The sequence below is a fragment of the Callithrix jacchus genome, chromosome 7 (genome assembly GCF_049354715.1).
Source record: "Callithrix jacchus isolate 240 chromosome 7, calJac240_pri, whole genome shotgun sequence".
Lineage (NCBI taxonomy): Eukaryota > Metazoa > Chordata > Mammalia > Primates > Cebidae > Callithrix > Callithrix jacchus.
The window spans coordinates 105,534,501-105,548,050 of NC_133508.1; positions in this window are offsets into that span (position 1 = coordinate 105,534,501).

Below are 13,550 nucleotides of genomic sequence, written 5' to 3' on the forward strand. Positions count from 1 at the left end.
TGCTGCAACCTTTGCCTTCCAGGTTCAAGCAATTCTGCCTCAGCCTTCTGAGTAGCTGGGATTACAGGCACCCACCACCACACCTGGCTAATTTTTGTATTTTGAATAGAGATGGGATTTTACCATGTTGGCCAGGCTGGTCTTGAACTCCTGACCTCAAGTGATCCACCCGCCTTGGCCTCCCAAAGTGTTGGGATTACAGGCGTGAATCACCATGCTTGGCCCTGTTTCTAATATTCCAGGAAATGTTATAAGTATTTCAAAATGAATCAGCTTGAAAAACAATTTAAAATCCCAATTCTTTAAAACTAGCAACACTGTTTTATTCAGCCAATTACAATATGTCATTGATTTGGCAAAGGTAAACAAGCTTAACTTAGAGATAAATAAGAAATCTAATTTTTTTTTTTTTTTTTTTTTTGAGACGGAGTTTCACTCTTGTTATACAGGCTGGAGTGCAATGGCGCAATCTTGGCTCACCACAACCTCCACCTCCCGGGTTCAGGCAATTCCCCTGCCTCAGCCTCCTGAGTAGCTGGGATTACAGGCACGCGCCACCATGCCCAGCTAATTTTTTGTATTTTTAGTAGAGACGGGATTTCACCATGTTGGCCAGGATGGTCTCGATCTCTTGACCTCGTGATCCACCAGCCTCGGCCTCCCAAAGTGCTGGGATTACAGGTGTGAGCCACCGCGCCCGGCCAAGAAATCTAAGTTTTAAGGTGACTAGCAGGTCTGAAGGAATGTATTTTCAACTAAGAAATATGTAAGAAACCTACAACTAGTTGTCTTGTTAAATGAGAAGTGATAATTAATATTTAAAGTCAAAGCACAAACATCCTCAGCTGCTGTTTGCAAGGCATGATGTCTTTGGCAAGGCGTTTGTTTCCCTCTTAATTGTGCATTATATATTCGGAGCATTCCTTATTTTATTAAACATCTTTTGTGTGCTTCTCACTTATCTTTGAGGTCTTTGACCTCTTGTTCCAGCGCCAGCTGTAGAGTAACCCACTGTGGACGAATTGGGACCAGTTCCACAGGAGAACAACCTGACATCTCTTTGCTTTATGTCCTCTCTGCATACCTTTCACCTTCTGTTCTGTAGAGACTGAGGCGTGAGACCCCAAGGATGTGCTTAGTGTCAACATATATGCAACTTAATCAAATGAGAGAAATTTATGCCTCACTGGGTTAAGATTGATCCAGTCTGGATGGGATGGACTGTTATATGAAGCAGTTTTTTCTTTTCTTTTTTTTTTTGAGACAAAGTCTCACCCTGTTGCCTAGGCTGGAGTGCAGTGGCGCGGTCTCGGCTCACTGCAACCTCCGCCTCCCAGACTCAAGCAATTCTCATGCCTCAGCCTCCCGTGTAGCTAGGATTACAGGCACGTGCCACCATGCCCAGCTAATTTTTATAGTTTTAGTAGAGACGGAGTTTCACCATATTGGTCAGGCTGGTCTCAAACTCCTGACCTCAGCCTGATCCAACCGCCTCAGCCTCCCAAAGTGCTGGGATTACAGGCGTGAGCTACCGTGCCCAGCCTATGAAGCAGTTTTCTACATGGCCTCTTGGTGAAAGGCACTATAAGATCAAGGACTCAGTAGTTTTTAATACCAAGAGATGACCAGCTCAGTAATACATATTCTTGTATGGGCTCTCATTTTTTCCCTGCCTCACTCCCCTTTTCCCTTACTCTCACTTCCTGGGATTGCATCCTATAATAAAGTAGTAGCACATAAACTTTGTCTAAGGCTTTGCTTTCTGGAGAATCCAGCTTAAGACAGTTAGTTGTTCAATGATTGTTGAAAGGTTATGGGAAAATCAAAGATACTTGGTTTGTATTTTTATTTTGAGGCTTAGCACCCCCTAGTGGAATATACTTTTCACATTCATTCATCCCAAGAGCCCCCAAAAGGTTTCTTGTGTACTTAACATTAGGCATTCTCAGGCAGAAATAGGTCTGACTAAAACACCAGGAAATAAGAAGGCTGCACATCTGCTTCTGTTTACTCTAGATGCCAGAGTCTTTACATATCCCTATTAATACCTGGAGGAGTCCATAAAAAATAGAAAAACTAAGACTAATTCAGTCCACATCATGTAATGTGAATGAAATATAAATTTAAAAAATCAACTGATTGTTTTACAGCAATTCATCTGTTTGACTTTCCAGAGAACCTTCATGAGAAACAGATTTTCCTGAATGTGTCTGATGTTGCTTTTGCCCCATGCAGTCTGCGTTTCTGTATCAAGCCAGTTGTTACTGATAGCCCATAGTCTTGCCTTGCCAATGCTTGGAGCTGATTTCAAGTACCCCATCTTTATCAATGAGGATTTCATTTCCTTAAATGTCCACCACATTGAACCTGTTGTTAATCTCAGAAATCATGTTCACCTGTAGGAGATAATTATATTTTGTTTTTGCTACCCAGTATCCATCTATCCTTTTTGTGGCAGTGGTATCTGATTCTATGTTGAAATATGTAATCCTTCTCCACTTTCATCCATAAACTTCTTTTTGAAAATGCCTTAAGTTCAGGGTCCAGGGTCTAATTAGCACATTTCATCACCACAGTGAATAGTTCAGGGTTGAGCCTATACCCAAATTGAGACCATAAATGCTGAGGAGATTTGATTTTGCATTTTGTGTTTGGCATTTTGAGAAGAGACTTTCCTCTTTCACTGAACTAGTTCTTGTGATGATGTAAGCCTGGTGCCACCAGGAGCCACCTTGCAAAATCTGAGAATGTACAACTAAGAACCAACACAGAAGAAGTACAGCTAAGGAATGGTTCCTGGAGACATCATTTTATTCCAGAATGAGGCCACTGCTGAAGTCAGCCCTTCTTGTATATTTTACAATTACATTAGCCAGTAAATTCCCTTCCTTGTTTAAGCTAGATTGAGTTGGCCTTTTTAATCACTTGCAACTGAAAGATTCCTAACTGGTAAACCATTTCATTGTGAACTCATATCCTTGTTCCAACTTGATTCTCTCTTGGTATTTATTATTTTAGTGATTGCGATCATCATTCTTCCAGTTGTGCCAACTGGAAACTAAGAAGTTATCTTGACACCTTAACTTTTCACTTTCCATATCTAATTCATCACCGAATTTTGGATATTTTGGATATTTTGCCATCTAATCACCTTTTGAATTGATGTACTTTTTATTCCATATCCACACTCTAGTGTAAGGTACCCACATCGCTCACCTGAGCTGCTACTGCTACTGAAAATGATACTACACCTAACCTTCTCTGACCTAACCCTCATCCATTCTCCCATCTGACCTCGATTCTTCATCCAGAGAGATTTTTTTCAAAGTACAAATCTGATCATATCATCTCTTTATCCCAGTCCTCCTATTAAAATCCCAAAGTTACTCCTAGAATAATGAAAACTCATGAGAAAGTTTGACTCTCATTCACCTCCTTCATCTCAGTGACACTGAAGTCTGCACTTCTGGCCCAGTCACTGAGGTCCACTGCATAAGTGGATTCTTCTGCCTGGAATGGTCTTCCCTCCCCTTTTCAGATCTCAATTCTGGGCCATTTTTTTTTTCAAATAAACCTCCTCTGGCCTCTATAATTAAGTAAAATAATAATATTCGAGACTTCATATCACTGTGTGCTTGGTTTAGGATCTATCACAAATAAGGGATGATATCTCTTTCTTGACTACATGTTTATTCTTTAAACATGAATGAGATGGTAAGACAGAAACCAGTCAAAAGAATTCACAAACCATTTTTTCCAATTATTAAAAGCAATGTCCAAATGATAATTTATCTGGATTGCTGTCTGTCTAAAGGAGGTCTTGATTCCCAGCAGGTGTTGACGGGACAAACGTGTTGAATGAGTTGGGAGGAAGTGAATGTGAAAATCTATTGATGTAGAACAGAGCAACAAGGTATCGTATTACTTTCTATAACTTGCTAAATGGGAATAGGTTGTAACTAATCTTATTATTAACTCTGGCTGGGAGAAAAGTCTTTATAATTTCACTCTTATATCAAAGTTTGAAGCCTGTGTCACTATCCGTGGATACACTGAACGGATCTTGTGGCAGCTATTGGTGCACGCTGCTCTTATTTTCCTTGAAGTGAGAACATACTGCAAAGAGAACAGTCAGCTGACCAGATGCTGCACCTTTGGGATTCACTGAAGTGAGTGTGATGAGGCTACATGGTCACTGGGCTGCTCTCAGGCAATAACTGAGCATGGCGGGGGTACTAGAGCTTAGCTATTCCTGTCCAACATGGGATTCTTCTAATGGGCAAACTGCTCTGGGGCACCTTGTTGACCTGGTCAAGACTCTCAGATCTGCACTGCAGTCTGGAGCTCTGCCTTACCACTTTTCTTCCCTTCCTCTTTCCTTTCACAGGTGTCAGATGAGCATCATGGTCTGAAGCCTCTTCCCTCCTACTCCTGTTCCTTCTCCTTTATTATTCGTAGTCATTTTCCCCAACTAATCATTTGCATGTCTAATTCTGCCTTGGCATCTGCTTCCAGGAGGATCTGAACTGACACACACATTCACTTGGGAGCTACTTATGGAAGAAAGGGATGTGGAATGTTATCCTCTCTCCTTTCACTGTATCTGAAGGGAGAAAAGTAGATGTAGTGTTAGGGAAGCAGGCTTCTTTTGGCTACCTGTATATTGGTGATGGCTAGTTTGCTGCACACTCCAAAGTTGATCATCACCATTGATCAATTTCACCCATATCTCCTGATGAGGGGGACATGTAGATTTGGATGGTGATGGACATGGTCCTGAACCACTGTCCAGGCATCTGTGGTTTCTGTGAAGTTTTTTGATACATCGTCCATTCGAAGCCATCTTAATTATAACTCCCATGCATGTGCCTCTGATGCATGTGGTCCATTTGGCACAAGCCTTCCCTTCCATCCCTACTCATCTTTTGATGTCCCTACTGTGATCTAGTTGTCCATACCTCTCAGGAGACCTGGTGTGTATGTGGTGAGAATAACTTTGGGGCTAAGTCTTGCTCTCTTCTGCCAAAACCCATCCCTTCCTTCCGAAATGCCTTTCCCCAAGTTTTGTTAGCAAACCTCAAGGCTAAGCAGATTAGAACTTGGTAAGCAAGATGCCAGTCTTCTGTTCCTGGGGTACCACTGTGCCACTGCAGTATGGCTGTCTAATAGAGCCTCCAAAACCAGGAGTCAACGTTCATGCAACAAACTCTTAACATCCAGGAACTTGAATATGACCCACAAAGATCTCTTCCTATTCTTCAGCTCATCTTAATTTTACCTTTCTCCTAGCAAAAGAACAGAGGTTTGGAAGACAAATTGTTCTTAGTTTATTCTGATTTTTTTTGAGATGGAGTCTTGCTCTGTTGTCCAGGCTGGAGTGCAGTGGTGTGATCTTGGCTGACTGAAACCTCCACCTCCTGGATTTAAGCAATTCTCCTGCCTCAGCCTCCCGAGTTAGCTGGGATTACAGACATGCACCACCACACCCAGCTAATGTTTTTTTTTTTTTTTTTTTTTTTTTTTTTTTGCATTTTAGTGGAGACAGGGTTTCACCATATTGGCCAGGCTGGTCTCGAACTCCTGACCTTATGATTTGCCTGCCTTGGCCTCCAAAGTGCTGGGATTACAGGCGAGAACCACCTCACCCGGCCAGTTTACTCTGATTTTTTCTTTGGTCCCAATCTGGTAAGTTCTTCATTGAACTTGATCTAGGACATTTTGGAGTGAGTATGGGGGTAGTGAGGAAAGCAAATCGATATTTTCAGTGTCTGTCACTGGTCAAATGTATACCGTGCAAATATGTCTAGTGCCCACCTTGTTAAGTTACAAGGCTTTAGTAAACACATGTAGAGTGTTTAGAAGAGTGCCTGGACACAGTAAACAATCAGTAACATTAGGTATTGTTTTACATTGATGAAAAATTTAGCCAAAGCCAGAAACAAATTTTATTATGTAAAAATCTTATAATGTATATTTCCTTATTCTCCCAGCAAAAGTGAGAATTTATAAAGTACTTATTTTGTTAAAAATGGCAAAAGAAAGTAGTATATTGTATTTGTAATTTAAAAAATGATGGAATTCTGACTTACCGGGGAATCCACAGGCACAGAATTTAAAGGAAAGGGTCCTTTGGTAAACTTCCTTGAATGTCATCTGCTTTCTAATGCTGTGCTTCCTTCTTGAACTTTTTCTCAGCCTGAGCTTTGGGACATCTCTAGTTCAGGAGTAAGTGACTTTCACTATGTGAAAATAATGACGTTTTCATCACATGTAGTGCCCCCAGACAGAGACATTTCGCTCTGTCTGTTATAATCTGCCTCCTCATGTGGATGTAGTATGAATTGGGCAGCTGTGGCTTCACTGGGTCAGATTTCCCAGACCTTTACTTTATCACTATGTCAGAATGCTATGCCACATTTTTTCTCAATTATTATTATAGTGTGTGTTTAAAAATTAGTGATGATTAAAATATTATTTTAGAACAGGTCCTTTTCTCGAATACTGCCAGCATTTGTACTCCTAGATAATATTTTATGGCAGGGGTGAGCAAACTGCAGCCTATTTTTATAAGTAAAGTTTTGTTGGGACATAGCTGTGCTTATTTATTTTTTATTTGTATATGGCTGCTTTTGCACTACAATGGCAAGGTTCAGTAGCTGGAATACAGATCGTAGGGTCCTAGGGTCCACAGATCTAAAACCTTTACTATCTGATCCTTTGTGGAAAAAGCTTGCTGACTTCTGTTCTATAATATGATTAATTCTGTAGAAGAATGTCCACACCCAGAAGACACAGGGTGGGGTTCTCTGACGTCTTCTTAGAGGCAAATATTTGGCCACTTCTGAAGAGGAGGAAGGGGGATTTATTCGTTTTCCTGATAACTCCGGCTGGGTTATATGAGCAGGGAGAGTGAACAAAAATCGGTGCTGCTGAACACAAATGACCTACCATTCGCTGTCCATGGCCCTATTTCAGGTTCATCCTTAGGCTTGTGGCCTTTAGGACCCAGCTCCCTTTTTTTCTTTTTTGGGTTATATTAATATGGCACTATCAGTTTGAATGGAAGGAGAGGAGGATGGTCAGATTTTCCCTTTCATCTGTTTTTGCCTGAAGTTGAGCCTTTCCTCTCAGCTTTGGGACTCAACAATGATCCATGCTCTTCTAATATTAATATTCTGCCTAGCAGGGGGCAGCTTTTGAAGTCTACCTAAATTTTGCAGTTGATATAGTTCATGTTTGCTTCAGATTTTTTTTAAATCAGTTGATTGAGAATGGCAGACTTTCTCACTGTGTCTTAACCTCTGTTTGCATATTTTCCTTTTGTCTATCTGGCAGTGCTTTGTAATTTTTTTTAATTCTCCATTTTCCAGTTCACTAAATCTCTCCACTGCTGAGTCTAATTTGTTTTTTAATTGTGTTTTTTTTACATTTCTAGAACCTCTATTTGTCTCAGTTTTATGTCTAGCTGGCCAATTCTAACAGTCTTTTATGCCAGTGTCTTATTTTTCAATACTCTTCAATTTAAAAAATATACTAGACACACCCATCCATTATTTTGGGTCTGATTATGACCAAATCTAGACTCTACAGTCTTACTCTGATGTTTGCTCTGCCTGCCAACTCTTACTTATTGTTTGTTTCCGTCTCTGATAATTTGTTTTATGTTGTGATCTTAGAACTTTGTGTCTGAGAATTCTTTAAGTCTGTGCTTAAAGTGACTTTTTCTAGAGCATATTTGATTTTTTTCTGCCCCATTTCTTGGAATACTACCAACTAGGAATCAATCAAATTACATTTGAATGGGGTTTTCAATTAAAATGGCAGTTAGGATTTTGGACCTCAAACTCTAAGAATGTAGGTTTGTGGGAAGAATTTTCAGTGGAATAATTGACTCTTATTTTTTATTTTATTTTATTTTTTCACACAAAGATGAGAGGCGAGTATCTCCATGACTCTTTCTGTAGAGAGTTGTTTCCAGTTGACTCCTGGGGCTATTACCCTTTGGTGGTCCTGCCTTTGAGCGGACTTGCCTCTCTGCTTTGGCTTTGGTTTTTGTCTCCTCTTTGCTGTCAGTGACCCTCACAACCCTTTTTTTTGAGATGGAGTCTCACTCTGTCGCCCAGGCTGGAGTGCAATGGTGCGATCTCGGCTCACTGTAACCTCTGCTTCCCAGGTTAAAGCGATTCTCCTGCCTCAGCCTCCCGAATAGCTGGGATTACTTGGGCGTGCCACCACACCTGGCTAATTTTTGTATTTTTGGTAGAGATGGTGTTTTTAACCATGTTGCCCAGGCTGGTCTTGAACTTCTGACCTCGTGATCCACCTGCCTCAGCCTCCCAAAGTGCTGGAATTACAGGCATGAGCCATTGTGCCAGGCCAGTGGTGCCTTAATACCCAAATTTTAGGCCATGAGGAACCAGGAATCAACAAGTGCCTTGAAAAAAATGGTGGGCTTGGGACTAACTTAGTTTTGTGTATCATTGGACTCCCCTGAATAATAATTATCTCCTTTTCCAGCAACTCAGTCATAGAGAAAAAATTTTGTTGCTTTAAAAAACTTTTCATAACCAGTTTTTAGTGTGTTATACCAGAAGAGGTTTCACCTAATGTTTATGTAGACGTATCAAGAAAGAAAAAAAGAAATTTAGAAAAGGAAAAAAAATTATTGTTTTTCAGTTCCAAGGGGAACAAAAAAGAAATATGTAGTTATATTATCAGAAAAGTCCAATCATCTAAAACTCTTTTTGTCTACTCTTCCATAAACATCTCTCGCCCTTCTTTCTCCACATCTCTTGCATCTTTCCTTTATTCCTCTTTTTTCCATTCTCATCCTCATTCAAGTCCTCTACATCCTAGATGTGTACTATTGCAAAAGCCTCCAGTGCAAATCCTTCCCTCCGCTGTTCATCCTGCAGCTGATAGCCACATCTAGCTTCCTGTAAATCTGCTTAGACAAATGAAATGCAAACAGTCAGCAATGGCGTATTCATATTGGTATTTTGGAAAAGATCTCAAAAAACTGGTCAGCAATACAGGGAAGAGAAATCGTATTATTAGAGAAATTAAATGAATATATATATTTTTAATATGTCATATATATACAAATATATATATGGGGAGAGAGAGAGAGAGACATGGAGTCTTGCTCTGTCACCTATGCTGGAGTGCAGTGGCTTGATCTCAGCTCATTGCACCTCTGCCTACTGGGTTGAAGCAATTCTCCTGACTCAGCCTCCTGAGTAGCTGGGATTACAGGCAGGCACCACCACGCCTGGCTAGTTTTGTATTTTTAGTAGACACTGAGTTTTGCCATGTTGGCTAGGCTGGTCACGAACTCCTGACCTCAGGTGATCTACCCACCTTTGCCTCCCAAAGTGTTGGGATTACAGGCATGAGTCACCATGCCCAGCCAGTCATATATATTTTATACATATGACAATTAGATACATATATCAGACATACATATTTATATGCCACGTATATGCTGTATATATATGATAGTTAGATACTTACTGTTCCAAAGTAGTTCCATGATGCTGCCTCTGGGGTCGGAGAGAAAGGAGAGATCAAAGCTGCTTAGATAAAGAATGGGATTCTGCATGGCTTTACAGAGAAGATTGTCCCTTAGTCTTGAAGTAGCAGTTATCCACTTGAAAATAGGTCAAGAAAAGGTATTCAGAGAATTGAAACACTGTAAAAAGACACTATTGGTTATGATTTGTTTAGTGACAAGAAAGTACTTGAGTAAGGCTCCATCTAAAAATTTAGAATGGTAGAAGATGTACTTGCAATCTGGATATCTATTCTGCAGAAATTTATAAAAATAGCACCTCGACAATGCTTTTCTATATTTTATTATACTTCCTCAACCTGACAGATTGAACAAGAGGTAGTCTTATGTTCATGACATTGGAAGTTGCATTGTTGTATTAACCACCTAGCCTAAGGTTTAAATCTTCTCCACTACATCCAAATAGTTTTTGAGTCTCTTCTTGAATACTTTCACGGGTAGATAGTGTGGGGCAGTTGTTAAGACCAGGATCCGGATTGCCTAGGTTCAAATTCCAGCTTTCCCTGAGTGCTGTGGCATGTCCTGTAGTTCCAGCTACTTGAGAGGCTGAGGTGAGAGTATCGCTTGAGGCTAGAAGTTCAAGGTCATAGTGTGCTATGATTGCACCTGTGAAGAGCCGCTGTACTCTAGCTTAGGCAACATAGCGAGACCCCATCATCTCTATAAATAAATGGGAGAAAAATATCTCAGCTCTGCCTACTATGGTAGACCATGCCAGACCTGCTGCATTGAAGTCTCAAATAGGCAAACTAGCTAACCAAGAACCAAAATATAAAAATAATTAGATTAGGTAGCAATGGCTCAACCGGAAATTATGAATCTGGAGCCTTGATGTTAGGGTATAAATGATGTGGTTCCCTCCTAGCCTTAAAAGAAATAAAAGAGAAGTCCACTGTTATAAATTCTTCCACCTAGAAGATAAATATATCCTGTGAGCTGCTGAAACTGACCTACTTTAGATATGTTTCCTTGAGAAGAAAAGTTGTCACTAGAGAAACTTCTTCCCATCTTGTTCTCATGCATATTTTTTCATTGCTTACTAGTTGAAACAATTGTTAGACAACAGGAAAGTTAACCTTGGAATTCTTAGCCTTGCCATCTGAACCTTGATCGGCTTTAAATAGTTTAATCTCTTACATTTGTAAAATACGATTGGTTTGAGGATTAAATGAGATGATTACAAAGCCTTAGACAATGGCCAGTTCATAGAAAGTCTGAACTGAGGTTGGTATTATTATTTACTGTCTCTTATAGTGACCCATTCCCATTCCCTTTGTGCCACTTCTTTCTTATACAGAATAAGATAATCACACCCACTAAAACCTCTGCTTTTCGGTTTTGGTTCTTTGTAGAATAAGCCAAATTTCTTCTTCATGGATATTCTTCTCTTTTCCTGTTTCCTTTTTATCATTCAACTTACCTGTCCAAAATCCTTTTCCTTCATCTTTCCATCTTCATTTGTGCCTTTCTGTCTTTCCATTTGATTAGATTAAAAGTCTTAGAATCAGAATTTCTTGCTTTTTCTCACATCCTAATTTCTATCTATCTATCTATCTATCTATCTATCTATCTATCTATCTATCTATCTATCTATCTAGTCTATCATCTATCTTTCCCTTCTACACCTTGACCCAGGCCACTGAAACATTTCTCTTGGCTTTATTACAATAGCCTCCTAATTGGTCTCCCTATTCATGTCCTTACCCCAGTTTAGTTTATGCTTAACACAGCAGTCAAAACAATCTGGTGAAATAAAAATTTCATTCAATCTTTCACTCCTTTGTTCAACCCATCAAATGACTTTCCATCTCACTCAGAGTAAATGACAAATTTCTTTTAATAGGAGTTGTGAGGCTGGGAGCAGAGAGTCATACCTGTAATCCCAGCACTTGGGAGGCAGAGGCAGGTGCATCACTTGAGGTCAGGAGTTTGAGACCAGCCTAGTCAACACGGTGAAATCCTGTCTCTACTAAAAATAAAAAAAGTAGCTGGCCATGGTGGCACATGCCTGAAATCCCAGCTACTTGGGAGGCTGAGGAACGTGAATTGCTTGGACCTGGGAAACTGAGGTTGCAGTGAACTGAGGTGGCACCACTGCACTCCAGCCTGGGTGACAGAATGAGATTGTGTCTGAAAAGAAAAAAAAAAAAAAGAGTTGTGAAGCCCTGTATGATGGTTTGAACTCATAATAGTTCTGATTTTATTTTCTACTACTCTTTTCCTTGCTCACTTTTATACACATTGACCTCCTTACTATTCCTGGAGGGCATCAGGCAAGCTCTTAGTTTGTGTCCTTGCACTTGGTATTATGCCTTTTGTTTTATTTGCTTACTCACTGTCTTCCTTCAGGTCTTTGTTTAAAAGCTACCTTCTACTGGAGTCTTTTAAAAAATTTACAAATACTTTTAATAAACATTTTCTTATTCATTTTAAAATTCAAATTACTATATAATATGCTATCTATTTTACTAGCAATTCTTGACTATTGTCTGTCTCCTCCCACAGAACATAAACTCCACCAGGGCAAAGATTTTGCCTTATTATATTACTGTTACATTTTCAGAGATTTAAATGGGGCCTGTTTCATAGTAGGCATTCAATAAATATTTGTTGAAGCAATGAAGAGATTCTATGAAGTATACAACCTACTATCATTGTTCCATGGATGCCTTCTGATGAATTATGTGTCCCCCTTAGAGAATTATTATTCAAACTGGATGCTGTATTCCTGTTTTGGTTTCGAAAAACACAGCATAAATAGGGAACAATGTTTTCATTGTTTTAGACACATTTCTTCTTTTATATAAGTTTGGCAATTAAGACTAAGGATCTTAATTGACTTATAAAGATTCTTAATATACTTAGATTTTTTTTTTCATTTTTTACCAAAGTCTATCTATGTTTCCTAGGCAGATCTTTCCTTCTTCTTTTCTTTTTTTTTTTTTTTTTTAATTTAAAAGTACAGACTTTTCTTGAAATCAGCCTCAAGAAATTCTCCCACCTCAACCTCTCAAAGTGCTGGGATTACAGGCATAAGCCATTACACTTGGCCCAATAGAGACCTTTAAATGAGACCATTTATTTATTAATTAATTTATTTAGAGACAGAGTCTCTCTCTTGTTGCCCAGGCTGTAGTGTGTGGCGCAATCTCAGCTCACTGCAACCTTCCAGGTTCAAGCGATTCTCCTGCCTCAGCCCTGAGTAGCTGGAATTACAGGCACCCCCCACCACAACTGGCTAATTTTTGTACTTTTAGTAGAGATGGGGTTTCACCTTGTTGGCCAGGCTGGTCTTGAACTCCTGACCTCAGATGATTTGCCCGCCTTGGCCTCCCAAAGTGCTGGGATTACAGGCATGAACTACCTCGTCCTGGCTAAATGAAACTATTAATACTACTCATCCCATTGGAAACACATGTATCTGGTCATCTTACTTTATCAAACTTGTTCCTAAATCACATGAGGGAACTCAGAACAGGTGAATGAGTTGCCCAAGGATGCATGGTTAGTAAACAGCAGGTGTGAATCTTGAGACTGGTCCAAGGTCCCACTGCTGCATAATACTTTTAGCATTTTTATATTTTCTATAACACCAAGCACAATGTTTTGCAAGTCCTGGGTAAACACATGTTTACTGTTGATTAATATGCCTTGCCTTGAGCTTCCTGTAATGTAAGGCTCTCGTTTAGACTTGTAGTCCTCAACTGGGGGGCAACTTTGCCTCCAGATCGCATTTGCCAATGTTTGGAAACCTTTTTGATTGTCAGGAATGGGAAATGCTACTGGCACCTAGTGGGCAGAAATTAGGGACACTGCTAAATATCCTGCAATGCACAGGACTGCCCTCCGACAACAAAGAATTATCTGGCCCAAATGTGCTAAGACTGAGAAACCCTGGTTTAGATCTTAGCTTATTGATTTACAAGCAGTATAGAGAAAGTCTAAAAGTGTACCAAAGCAAGCGGATTATTTCTTCTCT